The 21,377-nt window shown below is 35.9% G+C and overlaps 1 pseudogene; it reads left to right on the top strand.

Moving 5' to 3' along the window:
• The first annotated feature begins 19,166 nt into the window (after window positions 1–19,166).
• LOC148164270 (olfactory receptor 2L3-like) lies at window positions 19,167–20,102 on the top strand (annotated as a pseudogene).
• The last annotated feature ends 1,275 nt before the right edge of the window (window positions 20,103–21,377 follow it).

Below are 21,377 nucleotides of genomic sequence, written 5' to 3'. Positions count from 1 at the left end.
AAAATGCAGATGGAATAAACAACATGCAAGAGGAAGCAGAATGAAACAGCAAACTGGAGGACAGAATAATAGGAAGTAATCAAGCTGAGCAGCTGAGAAAAAAATGAGAATAGACTTAGGGAACTCGGCAATAACATCAAGTGCAATAATATCTGTGTATAGGGATCTAAGAAAAAGAAGATGGAGAAAAGGTGACCAAAAATGTTTCTGAAGAAATAATATCCAATGACTTCCCAAATAAGGGAAAAGAAACAGAATTCCAGATCCAGGAGACACAGAGAACACAAAAATGTTTTTGAAGAAATAATAACCGATGACTTCCCAAATAAGGGGAAGGAAACAGAATTCCAGATCCAGGAGACACAGAGAACCCTCAGTAAAGTCCACACCAAGATGAATACTATTAAAAAGGCACAAAATAGTAATAAGTAGAGAATTTTAAAAGCAATAAGAAAAAAGAAAATAGTTACATACAAGGGACACCACATCAGGCTATCAGGTGAGTTTTCAGCAGGAAAATAAATAAATAAATGCTGGCCAGAAGGGAATGACAGGATATATTCAAAGTGTTGAAAGGAAAAAAAAATGTGGCCAAGAATACTATATTCATCCACAAAGGATATCATTTGGAATACAAAGAGAAATAAATAATTCTCAGACATAAAAAAATTAAAGGAGGATGTGAGGGCAATCTTGCTGCGACATCTGGTACCCCATTGATTGCCAGGGTTGATTTAGCTGGTCTGGCTGGCTAGGTGGGTGTCCCCTTCCTCCCTCACCGCTCCATGTGCGTCCCTTCCAAAGCTGCACGCTCAGTCGAAGAGCACGACCTTCCCCGATAGAGGAGGACTGTTCTTTGGTCAAGGGTATACGAGTAGCTGCTCCCCTGCTAGAACCTCCAAACAAGCTCTCAAGGTCCATTTGTAGGAGAATGTAGGGTAGTCAAGCTTCCAATACTCCAGACACATCCAAATGAGGCGCTGCACGTGCCAGTCTGCCTTTCTAAAAAAAAAAAAAAAAAAAAAAATTAAAAAAATACATGACCACTAAACCAACCCTACAAGAAATGTGAAAGGGGACTCACTGAGTGGAATGGAGAGACCATAATTAAGAGTAAGAAAAGTAGGAAGCACAAAAGCACTAAAAATAAGTATATTTCAAAAAAGTCAGTCAAAGGACTCACAAAATAGAAGTATGTAAATTATAACACCATATACCTAAAACATGGATGGAAGGAGAGTAAAGAATGGATTCACTTAAGCAATCTTACCTTTATATAGACTGCTACATGCAGAAGAATTTCCATACAAACCACATGGTAACCACATATCAAAAGCCCATGATAGATATGCCAAAAATAAAGAGAAAGGAATTCAAGTATATCAGTAAAGAAAGTCAGCACACTGTGAAAGAAACAAGAGAAGAAAAGATCAGAAAAGTACAGCCAAAGAGGATGATGGCAGTGGAGTAGGAAGACCTTAACTTTGCTTTGCCCCATGAACACAAGATAACTATGAAATCATCATAAATGCCCAAGAAATAAACCTGAAGACAGAGCAAACTCCACAACAGAAAGGAGACTAAAGACCTCATTGAAGAAGGAAGTGCAGAGACATGATTTAGTGCAGAAATGGGTGGTGGGTGCTGCAGATGAGAGGAAGCTGTGGTCATGGGGAAAGGTGAGAGAGGTGCACACACTGTAACTCACAAGGAGAAAGTTTCCCAAGGCTTTTGGCTTAAAACACAAGAGGGGCTGAATATCATGAGTTCTTGTAACCAGTGGGGCTTATAGCCTGGAGTTTTTAGTCAGTGGTCTTGGCTGATAGAGCTTGGAGCGCTCCTGAAAAGAAGGCATGCAAACAACCCATGGGCAGACTGCATGGAAACAGTGATCTGGGGAATGCCTGGGGCACACAGAGGGAAAATTATTCATTTTTCTTAGAGTGCATCCCTGAGAAGCAGCATTCATGGTGACACTTCTCTAGGAACAAAGGATCTGGCGGGCACCATTTCCTCCCCATTGCTCAACATAAATACAGAGACATCTGTGGGAAGCAGCACAACTCCAACACTTGCTACCTAGTTTGCTTCCACCAAACCCCACACCCCTCTGCTCTGCGGGACTGTCCATCATTCATGCTTGTCTTAGTCCTATCACAGTGGGCCCCTCACAGAAAACTAACACAAATCCCCGTGCATATCATGTTTCTCCACACAGAGTTCTATAAGACCTTGGATCTAGTACAAATGGTGTCAGGTCTCATTTTATAAGCAGGCAAGAACAAGCCTAGTTCAAACTCACCATATTCAGACCCTGGGACCAAATAGTGCCCACATTAGTGAAGAAGAGACTCTGCAGACAACTGGCATAAGGGATAAGTCGGCCAAAACACAACAGCAGAATAAATTTAACCAAAGAGGTTAAAGTCCTGTGCTCTGAAAACCATAAAACACTGATTAAAGAAATTGAAGATGATGCAATGAAATGAAAAGACATCCCATGTTCATGGATTGGAAGAACACTTTTAAAATGTCTATAATACCCAAAGCAATCCACACATTTCATACAAACCCTATCTATCTATCTATCTATCTATCTATCTATCTATCTATCATCTATCTATCTATCTATCATCTATCTATCTATACTCAGTGAATTACAATCATAAGGGAAGGAATCAAGAGTAACACCATAATAGTTGGGGACTTTAAACCAACACATGAATGGACGGATCATCCAAACAGAAAATCAGTAAGGAAACTGTGGCTCTGATTGTATTTTGGACCAGATGGTTTTAACAGATACATTCAGAACTTTACAACCTAAAAGAGAAGAATACACATTCTTTCCAAGAGCACATGGAACACTATCCAGAATAGATCACATATTATGTCACAAATCAATTCTCCACAAATTCAAAAAGATCAAAGTCCTTTAAGACCCCAACTCCATGAAACTAGAAATCAAGCACAGGAATAAATCTGGATAGAGCTCAGATAAATGGAGGACAGATATGCTTCTAAACAATGAATGTCTTAACCAAGAAATCAAGGAAGAAGTCATAAAATCCGTGGAGACGAATGAAAATGAAAACATAATGGTCCAAAATTTTGGGGATGTAGGAAAAGCTGTTCAAAGAGCAAAGTTTACAGCCATACTGGTCTACCTTATGCAGTATGAAAATTCTCAAATAAATAACCTAAACTTACATACAAAGGAGGGAAAATATAAAAACAAACAAACAAAAAGACCAGGAGAAAGAAGGAAATAATAAAGATTAGAGCAGAAATAAAGACATAGAAAGCAAAATAAACAAGCAAGCAAAAAATAGAACAGAACAATAAAATCAGAAGCTGGCTCTCTGAAAAATCAATAAAATTGATAAATCTTTACCAGACTGAAAAAAGAGAGACAGAGAGAGAGAGAGAGAGAGGTAAAGGATTCAAATGAACAAAATCACAAATGAAAGAGGAGAAATAAAACTATACCATAGAAATACAAAGGATGAGAAAAGAATATTTTAAAAAATTACATACCAACAAATTAGACAACTTAGAAGATATGTATAAGTACCTAAACACACATAAACTTCCAAGACTGAATCAGGATGAAATAGAAAATTTGAACAGACTGATTACCAGCAATGAAATCGAATCAGTAATCAGAAAATGCCAAAGCAACAAAAAATCAGGACCAGACGGCTTCATAGGTGAATTCTAACAAACATTTAAAGAAGAGTTATTACAAATTGTTCTCAAACTATTCAAAAAAAATAGAAGAGGAAGGAAATTGTCCAAATTCATTTTATGAGGCCTGGATTACCCTAATAGCAAAATCAGATGAAGACAGAAAAAACAAACAAATAAACAAAAACCTACAGGCCAATATCTCTGATGAATACAGATGCAAAAATCATCAACAAAATATTAAAAATCAAAATCCAACAATATATTTAAAAAATTATTCACCATGATCAACTTGGATTTATTCTGGGGGTGCAAAGGCAGACAATATTTTCAAATCAATGAATGTGATGCATTACATCAATAGGAGAAAGGATAACATCCAAATAATCATTTCAATAGGTTCAAGAAAGTGTTTGGCAAATTACAACATCAATTCATGATAAAAACCCTCAACAAAGTATGTCTCAGGGAAACATAATGCTACCTAATAAGGGCCATCTATGAAAAGAAACACAACTAAAATCATACTCCAGTGAAAAAATGAAAGCTTTTCACCTAAGGTCAGGATGAAGATAAAGATCTCCACTCTCACACTTACTCCACATAGGATTTGAAGTCCTGGCCACCGCAACAAGACAAGAAAAAGGAATAAAAGACGTACAAATTGGTATGGAGGGAGTACAAACACAAACTTTTACAAAGGAATTGATTCTATATATTGAAAACCATAAGGACTTTATCAAAAAGCCCCTAGAACTGATAAAAGAATTCCATAAGGTGGCAGAACACAAAACAACTGCACAGAAATCCACCGCATTTCTATACACCAATAATAAAGAAACAGAAAGAGAAATGAAGAAATTAATCCCACTTAAAATTGCATCAAAAAATCATATAATAACTAGGAATAAACTTAACTAAGGAGGTGAAACACCTGTATCTGAAAAATATAAAATATTAATGAAAGAAATTGAAGGTGACACAAATACATGGATAGTCATTCCATGCTCATCAATTGGAAGAGCATATATTGTTAAAATGTCTGTAACTACCAAAGCAATCTACACATTTAATAAAACTCTTATAAAATAACATTTTTCACAGAATTAAAACAAACAATCCTAAAATTTATATGGAAACGCAAAAGACCCTGGATATCCAAAGCAATCTTGAAAAAGAAAAACAAAGCTGGAGGTATCACAATTCCAGATTTCAAATTATATTATAAAGCGGCAGTAGTTAAAACAGTATGGTACTGGCACAAAATATACACATAGGTCAATGGGACAGAATATAAAACCCAGAAGTAAACCCACAATTGTATGGCCAATTAATATTTGACAAAAACAGGAAAGAATATCCACTGGGAGAGGACAGGCTCTTCAACAAATGGTGTTGGGAAAACTGAACAGCTGCATACAAACATATAAAACTGGACAAATTTCTTACACCATCTGCAAAGAAACAACTCAAAATGGGTTACAGACCTACATTTGAGACCTGAAATCATAAAACTCCTAGATGAGAGCATCAGCAAGAACTTCTTGGACATTAGCCACAGCAACATTTTTCTAGATGTGCAATGAGGCAGGGGAAACAAATGTAAAAATGAAGCATTGGGATTATATCAAAATAAAAAAGCTTCTGCACATGCAGGAAACCATCAAGAAAACTAAAAGACAGCCTACTGAATGGGACAAAATATTTGCAAATGAAATATCTGATAAATGGTTATTGTCTGTAATAGATAAAGATCTTACATGACTCAACACCAAAATAAATTAATAATTCCATTAAGTAAATGGGCAGAAGTCTAAGCAATATAATCCAGTCAGAAAAAGACAAATACCATGTGATTTCAGTCATATGTGGAATTTAAGAAACAAATAAAATGAGGAAAGTAAAAAAAAAAAAAAAAAGGACACAACACCAAAAACAGACAAGTCTAGAAAAAAAGCAGATAGTTACAGAGGGGAGGTGGGTGGGGGATTGGTGATATAGGTGTAAGGGATTAAGAGTACACTTATATTGATGGGAACTGAGTAATGTATAGAATGGTTGAATCACTATATTGTACAACTTCAACTAGCATAACACTGTGTGTTAACTATAGTGGAATTAAAATTTAAAAAAATAATAAAATAATAAATACATAAATAATAAATACATAACAAAAATATGTATGTGTGATCATTGATTAAGAGCTGTGTGATTTATGAATAATTCAATTGTACCAAACACAGAAATTAAATGTAAACAGAACAGGATTGTCTTTATGTTCCATTCCCCTCTTTCATGTCTTAGGATAAATCCAATGCCATGACTCCACAAGATTGGTTTTGTGGTGTTTCATGGGGAGTTCTGTGGCACTCAGTCCTTACCAATTTTGATGCACTTTGGGGCAACATAGGGAATATTTTAGGATCGCTTCACCCTTTGAGTTTTCTGAGGCATAGTAGCAATGTGAGTGTCTCACTCAGTACTTCTATGACTGAATATACACTTGTCTTGACCTCTCCACACATAAGGATTGCGTCAGGATGATGCAGGAGTAGGAGTTTCTGGCGACATCTCTACACAGAAATGTAGATGTAAATAACCCTCCACCCACAGATACACGGTTTTGAGAGTTCTGGATTCCACATACAAGCAAGGGGTGAGAAAAGGCAAATTGGAGAGAGTAGAAAGGAGAATTTCACTTCCCCCCTAGGGAAAAGAGAGTCAAGTGAGCATCCAAGATCACTGTGGACACAAGTGTTGAGCCCACGTTGTGTTACATTCTTGCTGGCCTGTGCAAAATTTCTGGCTAAATTGACTGCTAAAAGACTTTCCTTCTCAAAAGTGACTATTTCTTCAAATAAACACCAGTGCAATGGTACAAGGTTTACAAAGTGTCGGGGAAACATGACACTAGCAAAATAAAATAAAGCACAAGTGACTGACCATAAAGAAATGAAGATCTAAAAACTATCTGACAAAGAATTCAGAATATTTACCTAAATGAGAACAGAAAAATACCTAAGCAAATTCAGTAAAACCATATTTGAGCAAAATGATATGTTTCACAGAGATTAAAACCATTAAAAAAAAGCCAAATGGAAATTCTGAAAAACACAGTGACTGAAAGCACAGTGACTGACGTGAAAAAAAAAAAAAAAATCAAGAGTCTGAACAGACTTGATCAAGCACAAGGAAGAATCAGTGAGCTCAAAGACAGAATACTTGAAATTCTCCAGTCAGAAGAGTAAAAGGAAAATAGACTTAAAAAGATCTTAAAAGAAAGCCTACAGAATTTATGGAATCCCATAAGAAAATCTATACATGCATCATGAAAACCCCAGAAGGAGCAGAGAAGGAGAAAGGGGCAGAACTCTTAGTTAAGAAAACAACAATTAAAAAACATGAAAAAACAAAACAAAACAAAACAAACAAACAAAAAAAACTTCTGAAATCTGGGGAAGGAAATAAGCATGTAGATCCATAAAGCTCAAGGAACTCAAAATAGATTGGATATAGAGAAGGTGGTATGGAGGCACATTATAATTAGGAATTGAAATAACTTGAAAATATTATACAATTTTTTTAAACTGGGCCATAGTTACCTTTTCTCAATTAAAAAGTGTACTTAATTCAGTTACTGGAAGCCAGGAAAAAGATAAGTACATTTAAAGCATTTTCTGCAATGAAATTGCATTGTTAAACATTTTTTTAATATTATTGCTTCAAAGGGAGTAATATAATTGTTTTCATTATTTAGTGTATTGAGTAAAAATTGTTTTATACTTTACTGGTTTTTTTTGCAACAGAATAGAAAAAAATTGAAAAGATGTCACACCTACAATAATTAAAGATAGCTCTCATATTTGTGATATTTTAAGAATTTCTAAGTTTTTATTAAACTAACACATTCAATTGTACTATTAAATTTGTTGGCCAATATAATCAAAATTGGGAAATAAATTAATATCTACAGACACATAATTACTGTGAACTTACTGGGCAAAAATATATAAGTATATGATACATAACTTGAGAGACACAATGATATCAGAACAAACTGAATAAATATAATTGTTTCTTTAACCACTGGATTGACCCTTAATACACCTGTGAAAATATCTAAAGAACGCCTTCCCCAACCTTGGCTTAGGTCTATTTGGGGCTATTAGTAACTTAACCTGTATTGTCCAAGTCTCAGTGGACATTCCCAAGTGAATTCAAAAGAAAAAACAAAACAAAACAACTAACCAAACAAACAAAACAAAACAAAGCAAAAGCAATACAGTCAATCTCCAGTTACAGAAAGCATAGAATCATTGTTGCTGCTTCCTTTCTTGGAGGTATCTAAAATGTCAAAGTGTAGAGATGAAAAAGAATATGTACACTTGTTTGGAAAATATTGGAAGATGTTTACTCATAAAATGACTTTGTTTATATGATGATGACTGGACCACTGTCAGCTACCCAAGCCAGTGTGTTTGTGAAAGTGCAAAGATAATACAGGGTACTCCAGTAACATTGTTTTCTTATTTTTAATAATCATACAAGAAGTGAACACCTCAGCAAGTGCTTAAGAGAACTTTATTAAGTATTTAAGACTACTGTGTATAATAAGGAATAGATACATTTAGGCATCTGTTTAACCAGAGAAGTCTATTTTCTTTATTTGAGTGAAGTAGGTTTAAACAACAAGGAAATAATTTATGTTAGAGTATGTATCATTAAAGAACAAAGACATGGTTTGGGCAATTGAACAAGTGTTCATTTTTTAAGATATTAAGTTTTTCTAAAACATAAAATGTGTTATACAATTCTGAGAATTAATCTGATTGTGAATGACGGTTAAATGATAATGAAACACAGTAAAAGGGTTAATAAAGGCTACTGCTGATATCATCTATGAACTACTGCTCTGGATTTATGATGAGTATTGCATGAGCCTCCACTGAACTTGCAATATTCTGAAATCTAATTGATAATAATTTTGATACTCTCTGATAAAATATATAAGAAAGATTATATAAATTAAAATGCTGTAAAGCATGATGGCTAATTGAGATTAGAGAGTGCACTTGTGATGAGCACTGGGTGATGTATGGAAGTGTTGGATCACTATACTGTACACATGAGACTAATAGAACCCTATATGTAAACTATAGTGGAATTTTAAAATTACAATATTAAAAAACAACTTTGGCAATGAATTACATTTTCAGAAATGAAGACGTTTTCATGCAAGTGCATGATGCTGTCATATAGGTGTTGATCACATTGCACTAACTTGCAGTTGGATTGAAATTATTCATACGTTAAGGCGATCAATTTAGGAAATAAGTGATGTAACCTATGTAAGAGGTGCCTAAGTATAGATGATTTGAAATGGAGTTTGAGTGGCTAGACTTTTCCCAATAGTGTTCAGCAGGAATTGTAGAATGTAAAATAGACAACAAAACATGGTTTTTGAGCTGATTTGCAAACGTGCTTTCTGGATGGGAATTGGGATGAGGATCCTAACGGAGTATGCTTTGGATGTGCTTAAGTAATAATTAAAGAAAACGAAAACTTAAGGGTCCAAACCCTCAGTAAGTTTGTGGAGGATAATTGTTTTGCTTAGTTGTTTCTTCTTTTTCCACGAAAGAAGAGTGCTTACATGGCCCCATGACCATCTTGATGGTGCTTCCTACTTGCTTTTTACCCTACATACATTCACTCTTTCTAATTAAAACCTAGAAATTACTTGTCTAGATTTTATATTTCTATATAAAAATCAGAATACAGGTATCCCTCCTTTTTTGTATCTGTTACGCCAATTTTCTTTTCTTTTTTAAAGATTTTATTTATTTATTTGAGAGAGACAATGAGATAGAGAGAGAGCATGAGAGGGGGTAGGGTCAGAGGTAGAAGCTGACTCCCTGCTGATCAGGGAGCCTGATGCCAGACCGATCCGGGGACTCCAGGATCATGACCTGAGCCGAAGGCAGCCGCTTAACCAACTGAGCCACCCAGGCGCCCCGCGCCAATTTGCTTTATCAAAAGACGTACTTCAGGACCGTTCATGCCAACCCAAAGAAATCTGAAAAGATTTCCACTTTCAAAAAAAATGTAAAAGGTGAAATGGCATTCAGTGTGTGTTTGGCAGCAAGCCATCAGCAAGAGAGCATGCACACAGAGCAGTGGGGGTGGAGCGTCAAGCCGCATCCCTAGGCTGACCTTAAAAGTCTCAGCATCCATCCTGCATAGCTTTGAACTGTGTGTGTGTGTGTGTGTGTGTGTGCGTGTGTGACCCGTGGTTACATGATTTATTTTGTATACCCATCAGTAAGATGTGTTCTAAGGTATCAGAAAAACCTAGGGCGCCTAGGTGGCTCAGTTAGTTAAGTGACTGCTTGCGGCTCCAACCATGATCCTGCAGTCCCGGGATCGAGTCCCGCATTGGGCTTCTTGCTCGCGGGGAGTCTACTTCTCCCTCTGAGCCTCCCCCTTTGCATGTGTTCTCTTTCTCATTCTCCCTCTCTCAAATGAATGAATAAAAATCTTTACAAAAAAAGAAAAGCCTAGGAGTGGTTATTTTTTGAGTTGGGTAATGATGAAAAACTTTTCATAAAAATTAATGGTACTTGTTTCTTCACTTCATGCACTTTCAGCTTATGGAAGATTTTATAGGAGTGCTCTACTTTCAGAGAGCGAGGGGAACCTGCATGTAGTGAAGGTATAAGAAAAAAAGGCTAATGGTGTGTGTTTGTGTGCACGTGTGTGTGTGTGTGTGTGGAAATTTTAAAGGACAACTTCTGGAAATAATCCAGGTAAATCTATATTTAGTTTTAGTAATCTATTTGGTTGTTTTAAACACAAACTAAGTGAAATTGTTGTGTTTATGCTTGTAATTGTTACATTTTTTTTTTACTTTCATACACATGAACACATTTCCAGTGAAAAACCAATAATAATGAAAATATTAAATCATTGTGATGACAATGATAATGATAAAGATGGTAAAATTTACAGCTATTCTTAAGTGATAATTTATAGCCAAATATTCACTACATTTTCACAAAGTCTTATCTCATAGATAACTTGTAATATCCCATGTTTCTTTATATCTGTTCTACATAAAATGTACAGGCTCTAATAGTTAAATTCTTTAATCCAATCTCATATTTCTTGTAAGTAGGTGAACTAGAATTACATCTAGCTTTAAACCTAAACTGTCTCCAGTGTGCTGGTAACAATGAGTCAAAATAAACCGATTCTCACTGCAAAACAGAATTTGAAGGACAGGTCCTCTTCTTTTTTTTTTTTTTTAAGATTTTATTTATTCATTTGAGAGAGCGAGAGAGTGAGCACAAGTAGGGGGAGTGGCAGGAAGAGGGAGAGGGAGAAGCAGACTCCTCAGTGAGTGGGGAGCCCAATGAGGGGCTCGATCCCAGGGTCCTGGGATCATGTCCTGACACTTAAGGACTGAGCCAAACAGGCACCCCTGAAGGACAGGTCTTCTAATTAGTTTCTGTCTTTGAAAAATTCTGCCTACCTAATTACGCACCGATTTACTTATGCTGATTCACCATTGTGGACTTTTAAGGAATTATATGGGTTAGAATCACACAAACATGTACCTACACAAATATTCACTGTGTGTTCCAGATCTCTTTATACTCTAACAAATATGTAGCTTATTTAATGAAAATATACATTGCTTGAATACTCAAGTACTATCATGAAAATTCCTAATTCACTAAAGTAATGCAAACTATGTACTCTTTGTCCCTTTAGTAGAATCTGTTACGGAAACACTTGAAAATATGAAATCTAATATAGAAATCCAGGAAAGGATTTCTTGTGCAGATTTACTCTGATCTAGAACCCACAGGGCCCTCCTCGGAGTCTATAAAAACCACTTACAGTGATGTAAACTTTACATAACTGATGGTTATGCAAGATAATTATTTTGCTTTGAAAAAAGAATTGTTACTGTAGGCATGCACAGTGAGGTATGATCAGCCAATTTTTAGGAACTAAGACTGACTTTATGTAGCTAATGCATTCACATCCCTCCCAGGAAAATTAATCTGGTAACCTGGATTATTGGTTTCCCAGGCTTCCAGTTGAATTAACAAAGTCACTGGGGAAGATCCAGCATTTCAGATTATTACAGGAATCTTGAGAAAAGAGAAAGTAATTCAAATTTTTCTGAAACCTGGTGGAGAGTGCCTTGAGCTTTATCGGCTCTTAGAAGTCTAATCTGTGATTTCTTATAACTCTTCCAGCAAAGCCAAATTCAGGAGGCTCTTAGGTAAATCCATATCCTTTCCACACCTCTGTAAATGATCAGCCTTGTTGTATGATCAAGAATTATTTTTCTTTGAGCATAGTTTTGATCAAATCTGTAGAGCGCGTAGGGCATAAAAATCTGTGTGTCAGTGGAAAATTCTGTATTATCTAGGTCGAAAGGACATTTCCCAATTCTATCTCTAGGTCACTGCTTAGGCTTGAATAACTCACTTCATAACTCTGTGATTTTCTTTCTTTATCTTTTTAATAATGAGAAATAGTTTTTAAAATCATATGTTCTATAAATTTATGAATCAGTAAAATGGGGCTTTTTCAGTATTTAATTTTCAACTCTAAATATAAACATAGGAATAAAGGTCTGCAAACACACTGATGCATATTGACTTGAAGAGATGCAAATATGTAATTCATTTTGAACTTGGGCAGCATTTGGAAGGTTTTACACGTTATGTAGAATATGGACATCTATGATATAAATTACCTAGGAGATAATATGGGTGTGCCTTGCAAGCAAAATCTCCTAGGTAAAGACACTTTTGCACTGGGAACAGAACACAAATTGAATTTTATTTACAGCTTTTGAGAGACCATTTTTGTTAGACAATCTGTGTGACTGTCATGGGGTTAAGTGAAATTACAATAGAGCCAGTGTATCTGAGAAAAGAGAAGAACATGTCCAAATAAGTAAACTGTAAACCCCCAAACAATATTATTTGTATTTCTAAGGAAGTTTTTGCATACACTTTTACCTTCTACTACCTACATTGAAGATCTATTTTAATAAGATTAATTTATTATTTATCCTCCTTTTTCAGTTTGTCTGTGGGTGGAAAATACTGATCCACATTTATTTCAGATTCAGTACCTCAAAGTACTTAATAGAGGTCAGGATCAAATACAATTTCATTCTGGAACATATTCTGACACATTCCAGTTATCAACTGATCTTCCTACCTTTACCTTCATACATTTATTTTCTCTTTCATGTGGGACAGGATCAAGATCCTAGGCTTGTTTCTTCTGTTCAGTGTGAAACCATCATCAGAATGTTTTCTGCTACTTCTTTCATCCCATATATTCTGTAAAGTAGATGTCAATATTGCAAAGTTTTTAGGGAAATTTTAAAAATCAATTGAAAATGACTTGTAAATAGGCTCAATATTGGTTATTATTATTTTTCCAATGGGTAAAACCAACATAAAGGGAAAAAAATAAGTTACTTGGATTTATTTTTACCCAAGAAAAAAATGTCTTCTTTACCTTGGGCCTTAAAATATTTAAGGCTGATAGGGGTCATTTAAATAATATCCCATGACAGGATGTTGGAACAGTGCAACATGAGTAATAAAAAAGTGCTCATCGGCAATACATGACATCAAATACCAGATTTCATGTGCCATTCACTATTTCCATTCTGTGCTGATTTTTTTTTCACCTTTAGAGGTAAATAATACTAACTACCTCATTGTAAACCTCATCATAGACAGCTTTATATAAAATACATGTTTGGTAAGAGTGATCATAATTTTATTAGTAATTTCAAATTATTATATCCTTTACCTGTCAATAATTAAATTACTAATATAAATTGTATCCTATGGAAAATGGTCTAATATGTGATACATTAAATCCAAATGGCATCTTTTTTAAAAAAATTGCCCTCTCACCCTTTCCTTTGCAGTTTGTCAGAGGCAACACATTATTAAAATGTTAACTGAACTGCACACATTCTGGTTCCTGTTGTAGGTTTTGTACAATAATCTTGGACTTCCGAACATGGTGTCATATCCAGGAAAACACAGTTAAATCCAGTGTGAAACTTTTGGAGTTTTGGAAAAACCCTAGGCTTTGTTTTAAAAGTTTACAGTTTTATCTCTCTATTTAGCAATTTGATGCATTTAATTTAATTTTTATATATAGCGTAAGGTCATGGTTTGATTTCACTATTTGCATGTGGATATCCAGGTTTCTCTGCACAGTGGTTTTTTGAAAAGACAACCCCACTGAACGGTTTGGTGACTCTTGAGAAAATCACTTGACCACATATGTGAAGTATTTATTCTGATATATCTACTTTATTGGTTTGTATTTGTGTTTATGGCATTACTACACTGTTCTGATAATAATAGTGTTTTGATTAAGTTTTTGATCAGAAAGAGTGAGTTCTCCAATTATTGCATGATTGTTTTGGCTGTGCAGGGTAACTTGAGACTATATATTAATTCAAGGGTGTATTTCTTATTTCTGTAAAATCTTCACTTGGGATTATGATAGGCATTTCATTGAATATGCAGTTTGCTTATGGTAGGTCGGGGTGGTTGTTTATGCAGGACAAATCATCGAAACCTCCATCCGTACAATACACTAAGTATTTTATTGTTTTGGATGGTGTTACAAAGGTAACTTACATTTTTTTAAATTTAAATTCAATTAGCCAGCATATAGGATATCATTCAGATGTAGACCTTAGTGATTTCATCAGTTGCATATAACACCCAGTGTTCATCACATCACATGCCCTCCTTAATACCCATCACCGAGTTACCCCATTCCCCCACCTACCTCCCCTCCAGCAACCTACAATTTAAAAAAAATTCTTACCACTATATATTATTTATGTATAGAAGTGATTTTGTGTATACAAATGATTTTGTATCCTGAAACTTTACTAAATTTTTTTAATAGTTCTAACATATTTTTGTAGACTCTAGAATTTTCTACATACAAGATCATGTTTGCAAACCAAGATAACTTTACTTCTTTATTTCCAGTTTGGATTTTGTTTTTGCCTAATTGCTCTGGCTATAATTCCAGTATGATTTATATCAGTTTAATATTTTATTCAAGTAATGTAAGAACGTGATCTCAACAACCCATAAGGTAAAACAATGGTCCCATTACCCACCCCTGATCTCCAAGGAAAATATTTCATATTATTTTACCATCTTTTGTTTCTATTTTCCACCAATATTTTTATCTTTAACAAATTCTAAATACCATCTCTCTTTTTTAATTTTTTAAAGATTTTATTTGTTTATTTGAGAGAGAGAGATAGCGAGAAAGGGAACACAAGCAGGGGGAGTGGGAGAGGGAGAAGCAGGCTCTCCGCCGAGCAGGGAGCCTGCAGGCGCCCCTAAATACCATCTCTTGACTCATCTCTCCAGCCACGGGGGATGGAGAAATCCCCCCACAATATACAATTAACTCCAACTCATTTTTCCTTTTCCCATCCTTTCAACATAGTTACATCCCATTTTTTTTGTTTAAATTCAATTAGCCAATATATAGTACATCATTGGTTTTTGATATGATGTTCAATAATTCATCAGTTCATTATAACACCCAGTGCTCATCATATCATGTGCCCTCTTTAATGCCCATCGCCCAGTAACCCCAACCCCGCACCCTCCTCCCGTTCCACAACCCTCAGTTTGTTTCCCAGAGTCAAGAGCCTCACATGGTTTGTCTCCCTCTCTGCTTTCTTCCCATTCAGTTCCCCCCACCCTTATTTTTCTCTGCACTGTTTCTTATATTCCACATATGGGTGAAACCATATGATAATTGTCTTTCTTTGATTGACTTATTTCACGTAGCATAATACCCAACAGTACCATTCATGTCATGGTAGGTATTCATCCTCTCTGATGGTTGATTAATATTCCAGTTTATATATGGACCACACCTTCTTTATCCATTCATCTGTTGAAGGATATCTTAACTCCTCCCACAGTTTGGCTCTTGTGGACATGGCTGCTATGGACATTGGGGTGCATATGGCCCTTCTTTTCACTCTATCTGTATGTTTGAGATAAATACCCAGTAGTGCAATGGCTGGGTCAAAGGGTAGCTCTATTTTTAAGGACTTGAGGAACCTCTATACTATTTTCCAGAGTGGCCGTACCAGCTTGCATTCCCACCAACAGAGTAAGAGGGTTTCTCTTTCTCCACACGCTCAAAAACACTTGTGTTTTCCTGTCTTCTTAATGTTTGGCATTCTAACTGGTGTAAGGTGGTATCTCATTGTGACTTTGATTTGTATTTCCCTGAGGGCAAGGGATGTGGAGCATTTTTTCATGTGTCTCTCAACCATTTGTATGTCTTCTTTGGAGAAGTGTGTGTTCATGTCTTCTGCCCATTTCCTTATATCCCATTTTGTGTTTAGAATGGCAAGGTGGATGGTATTCTCCATCTTCTAGTATATATTGTTAGGATACCGAAAATAGAAATTGTTATAAAACCTGATATTTTAGGGGAACCTGGGTAGTACAGTCAGTTAAGTATCTGACTCGGTTTTGGCTCAGTTCCTGATCTCCCAGGCATGAGATCGAACACCAGGTGGGTCTCTGTGATCAATGCAGATTTGCTTGAGGTTCTCTCTCCCTCTCCCCGAATGCTTGTGCTCTCTAATAAATAAATAAATCTTTGGTGGAAAAATGATATTTTAGTTACTATTTCTATATATAAATACGTTCTCCTTATTTATTTCTCATTATTGCTACTATTACCTCTGTCAAGATATATTTAGGACCATATGTTTATAGGAAATATTGAGCATTTTTAGAAAATGGATTCAGGAAGATAATTAGAATTGTTAAGGAAATATCCTGCGTGGCGCCTGGGTGGCTCAGTCGGTTGAGCGACTGCCTTCGGCTCAGGTCATGATCCTGGAGTCCCGGGATGGAGTCCTACATCTGGCCCCCTGCTCAGTGGGCAGTCTGCTCATCCCTCTGAGCCTCCCCCATCTCATTCTCTCTCTCTCACACTCTCGCTCAAATAAGTAAATAAAATCTTAAAAAAAAGAAAACATCTTGCAATAAAATTTTTTTTCACTTTTTCCTGTATTCTGTTTATGCTGTTTGAATATGGTGAACCATATGTATAATTTTGAAGAACATTTTCTTTTGAGAATATTAACTCCATTATTATTTTTGTTTATGTATTTTTAAAATGACAATAAGCATACACGTATTCTTGTATATTAATCCTTGAGTTCTCCTATCTTCTCAAAACGAAGTTTTTCATGTTTTGTTGTTGTGTTTTTGTTTTTGCTTTGTTTTGTGTTTTTACTCTGGTACATTTCTTTCTTCAGGTTGTCTTTAAAACTTTGACTTAATCTTTTTTATCAGATATAAATATATATGACTATATAGTTATATATATATATTTGCAAGAGCCTTTCATTTTATCTGACATATACTTTTATTTATCTAATGGTATTTGTATTGTGAATTAATAACATTTCACACTTCTTTGAACATACGAAACGGACTAAAGAAAATTTTCTGCGTTTTCCCGAACATTTTGGCTCCTATTTTTTTGTGTTAGTGAGAGTGTGTGACTATGTCTGTGTGTGTGTGTGTGTGCACATATGTATGCATATTCCTGTTTCATGTGGGAGACTTCCTAAAAGCCTGGTATCATTTGGATCTAAAATAATATTTAAGACTAAAATGCTACATACTGTGTAGAGCTTGTTCACTTATGATGTCAGTGGCAAATTCCTCCTCACACCTCCATGAGAGTCTTGGGGTACCATTTCCCTTTTTTCCACTTAAGTGACTGATCATTCCTTTATCTACGTTCATTTTGTCAAAGGGCCTGAAATATTTTCTCTCTCATTGTGCTTTTTGTCACCTGTTCTATTTTGACTTATATATATTCTTTATCATCATGATATTTGGTTTTTAAGAGGGAGAAATGACAAATATATGTGATTAATTCTCACACTGATCTAGAATTAGAATGTTGTAAATAAAAGATTTCATTCATATGTGGAATTTAAGAACCAAAACAAATGATCGTAAGGCCAAAAAAGACAGAGAGAGAGGCAAACCAAGAAACAGATCTTTTTTTTTTAAGATTTTATTTATTTATTTGGGAGAGAGAGAGAATGAGAGATAGAGAGCATGAGAGGGGGGAGGGTCAGAGGGAGATGCCGACTCCCTGCTGAGCAGGGAGCCCGATGTGGGACTCGATCCCAGGACTCCGGGATCATGACCTGAGCCGAAGGCAGTTGCTTAACCATCTGAGCCACCCAGGCGCCCCGAGAAACAGATCTTAATTATACAGAACAAAGGGATAGTAACCAGATGGGAGGTGGATGGGGGATGGGTGAAATAGGGGATGGGGATTAAGAGTGCACCTATTCTGATGAACATGGGGTGCTGTATGGATGACGGGAATCACTAAGCTGTACCCTTGAGACTAATATTACACTGTATGTTAAATAACCAGAATTCATACAAAAATTTTTAAAAAGAAAATAAGTGTAAAATGAGTAAGACAAAATACCGTACAGGAGTGTGTATTGTATAAGTGTTAGAGAAGCAGAGAGACATAAAACAAATGCTATTTTGAAGAACTCTGGCAGATTTGTGAAACCTACCATGAGTATGGTGTATAGATATTTAGTTGAAGGGTATCCCTGAACTGTATCATTCAGAAACTGGTTGAGAAGAAGAGAATGATTTTATCTAAATAGTACTAGACAATAAGACAATTCATTCATGGGTGATATATGCAATTAATGAATTATTGAACACTGCATCAAAAACTAATGATGTACTCTACAGTGGCTAACTGAACATAATAAAAAAGATTCATTCATGATTTCAGAACAGATGAAAGCAATAATTTTACCTGAATTCAAGGACGTTTGATTACATGTTATTTTGTAAAGAGGACTCAAGAAGGAAATATTGCTCCAAAAGAAGGTGTTAGGTTGCTGCAGCTTTAGAAGTAAGTCTTAGATACGAAAGAAAAATGATCCTTTATGGGTCATAAATATTTATTCTTAAATATATAATATATATTTACATTGATTTTCTATGCAAATATTTTGAATAAACATCTGATTTGGCAATACTTACGTTTGTGTACAGTAGTAAAGCATACTTATCCTAATGAATTCTTAACAAATATACAAATTTTTTTTTTAAATGACTTTAAAGATTTCTTAGAAAAGATATAGGCCACTAATACTTGCATCCTCATTTTAATCTCTGGTTCAAAAAGTAAATTGTTTTTGTTGTCGTTGTTGTTTTCTAAAATAGAAAAGTTCAGTTCTTCACCTAGGAGTTGTAAGATTTTCAATAATACAGTCTGACTAAAGTGATAAATTCAAAAGATCCTCTTGTTCCATACTTGACTTACTTTTCTGTCTGCTTTTAGGAAAATCCTATCAATGCCTCATGGAAAATTATAAGCAAACATCAATGATTTCATCTGATTGGGGTTGTTCCCACCAACAAGAATTGGCCTGTTCCTCTTTATTGTAATTGTTGTTATTTTTCTGATGGCTCTATTTGGCACCCGGCCCATGATTCTCCTCATCTTCCTAGACACCCGTCTCCACACACCCATGTATTTCTTCCTCAGTCAGCTCTCTCCCATTGACCTGAGCTACATCTCCACAATTGTTCCCAAGATGGCTTCGGATTATCTCGCTGGAAACAAGTCTCTCTCCTTCACTGGGTGTGGAGCTCAGAGCTGCTTCTTCTTGACTTTAGCAGGTGCAGAAGCATTGCTCCTGATATCTATGGCCTATGACCGTTATGTGGCTATTTGCTTTCCTCTCCACGCTCCCGTTCGTATGAACAAAAGAGTGTGTGTTCTAACGATAACAGGATCTTGGATAACGGGCTTGGCCAACTCCTGTGCCCACACGGTCTATGCCTTCGTATCCCCTATTGTCAACCCAGGGCCATCCACCATTTCTGCGGTGATGTCCCCGCCATGTTGACCCTGGCCGCGTGGCCACCTGGGCTTATGAGTGCACAGTGTTTGGGAGCACCATTCTCTTCCTTGTGTTTCCTTTCATTGGCATCACATGTTCCTACGGACGGGACCTCCTTCCAATCTGCCGCATGCAGCCAACAGAGGGGAGGAAGAAGACCTATCCAACCTGCAGCAGCCACCTCACTGTGGTCACTTTATACTTTGCACCCTTTGTTTACACTTATCTATGCCCAAGGTCCTTCCGATCTCCCACAGAGGACAAGGTCCTGGCTGTCTTCTACACCGTCCTGACCCCAGTGCTCAACCCCATCATCTACAGCCTGAGAAACAAGGAGGTGATGGGGACCCTGAGAAGAGTGATTCAGAGAATCTGCTTTGTGAAAATATAGACACGTTTTTTGCATATGTACCAAACATTGATTATAAGTCCATTCCTCAGTTTGCAGTAAATAAAATATTATTTTAAGCTTAGAGTGGAAGGACTAAAATCAGAAGAGAGGACAATTAAGATGGTTAGGCGTGTGCCTTTGGCTCAGGTCATGATCCCAGGGTCCTGGGATCCAGCCCCACATCAGGTTCCTGCCTCAGCAGGGAGCCTGCTTCTTCCTCTCCCTCTGCCTCTTCCCCTGCTCATGTGCTCTCTCTCTGTATCTCTGTCTCAGATGAAAAAATGAAAATATGTATTAAAAAAAGAAGAAGAGGAAAATCACTCGTGTCTGGACAAAATTGTCTTGCAAATGTATCCGTATTTATGAGCCTTTTTTTTTTTTCTTTACGGTGCTTTTTCTCATAAGTTTCAAATGCACTCTTTTTTGCTAATATGTTTTCTATGAAAATGGTTCTTAGTCATGTAGAAATGAAAATGGAGACTCTCTAAATGAAGTTGTCATTAGACATAAAAGTTCTAGTATTTTCAATTTATTTTCCAAAACAGATAACCAGAAAAATAAATATTTCCCTAATATCTAGGTCTCATTGAAAGTCAGAAAAATTCTTTATCTTCTCATAGTAGGCTCGTGACTTATCTGTGCCAATTACTATCTTTTTTTTCAATTCAAGGTAATTTAGCTTTAGAAAGATTTAGCTAAGACTTCATCAGGGATTCTAAAGTCCTTATGCCATTCTGAACAAAATATAATAAGTTTATGGTCCTTTTAGGGAGATGAATCCTAGGAAATTGATTTCATATCAGGTATTCCTCAAGAAAAGTAAAAGGACTTGCATATGCCAGCAGAAATCAAGAAATTGTGAGGTCAGTTATAAGCTGAGTGGGTCAAAAGTTTAGTGTAGTTATTAGGAATTAAGAATTTCAAGGACAATCCCCACACTCTATACATACACAGTGGTCACTGCTATCCTGTGTTAGAACACGTCTGCCATGTAATATTTTATTTTTCACTCAAGACATTTCATAGTTTTATTGAAACAGGTTGGGGAAAAACAGCTTCTGTACACCAATTTTATTCATTGATAAATCACTTTTCAAACTGATACCACTCTTAAATCTAACAAAATCCTCTCAAATTAATTGAACTTCCTGGGTCGATTGTTATTATTGTTCATCAGTAGTAAGTGAAGAAATAGTCTTCACTTTCTCAGGTTTGGCAGAGAAGAGACATGTCACACCGTGCATAATTTATAGGGAAGAGCACAAAAAAAATATG

Source organism: Eumetopias jubatus, unplaced genomic scaffold, assembly GCF_037043125.1.
Source record: "Eumetopias jubatus isolate StellerSeaLion01/CBP00866 unplaced genomic scaffold, mEumJub1_p1.0 scaffold_5, whole genome shotgun sequence".
Lineage (NCBI taxonomy): Eukaryota > Metazoa > Chordata > Mammalia > Carnivora > Otariidae > Eumetopias > Eumetopias jubatus.
Note: the sequence above shows the minus strand (reverse complement) of the source record. Positions and strands in the feature narration are given on the sequence as shown.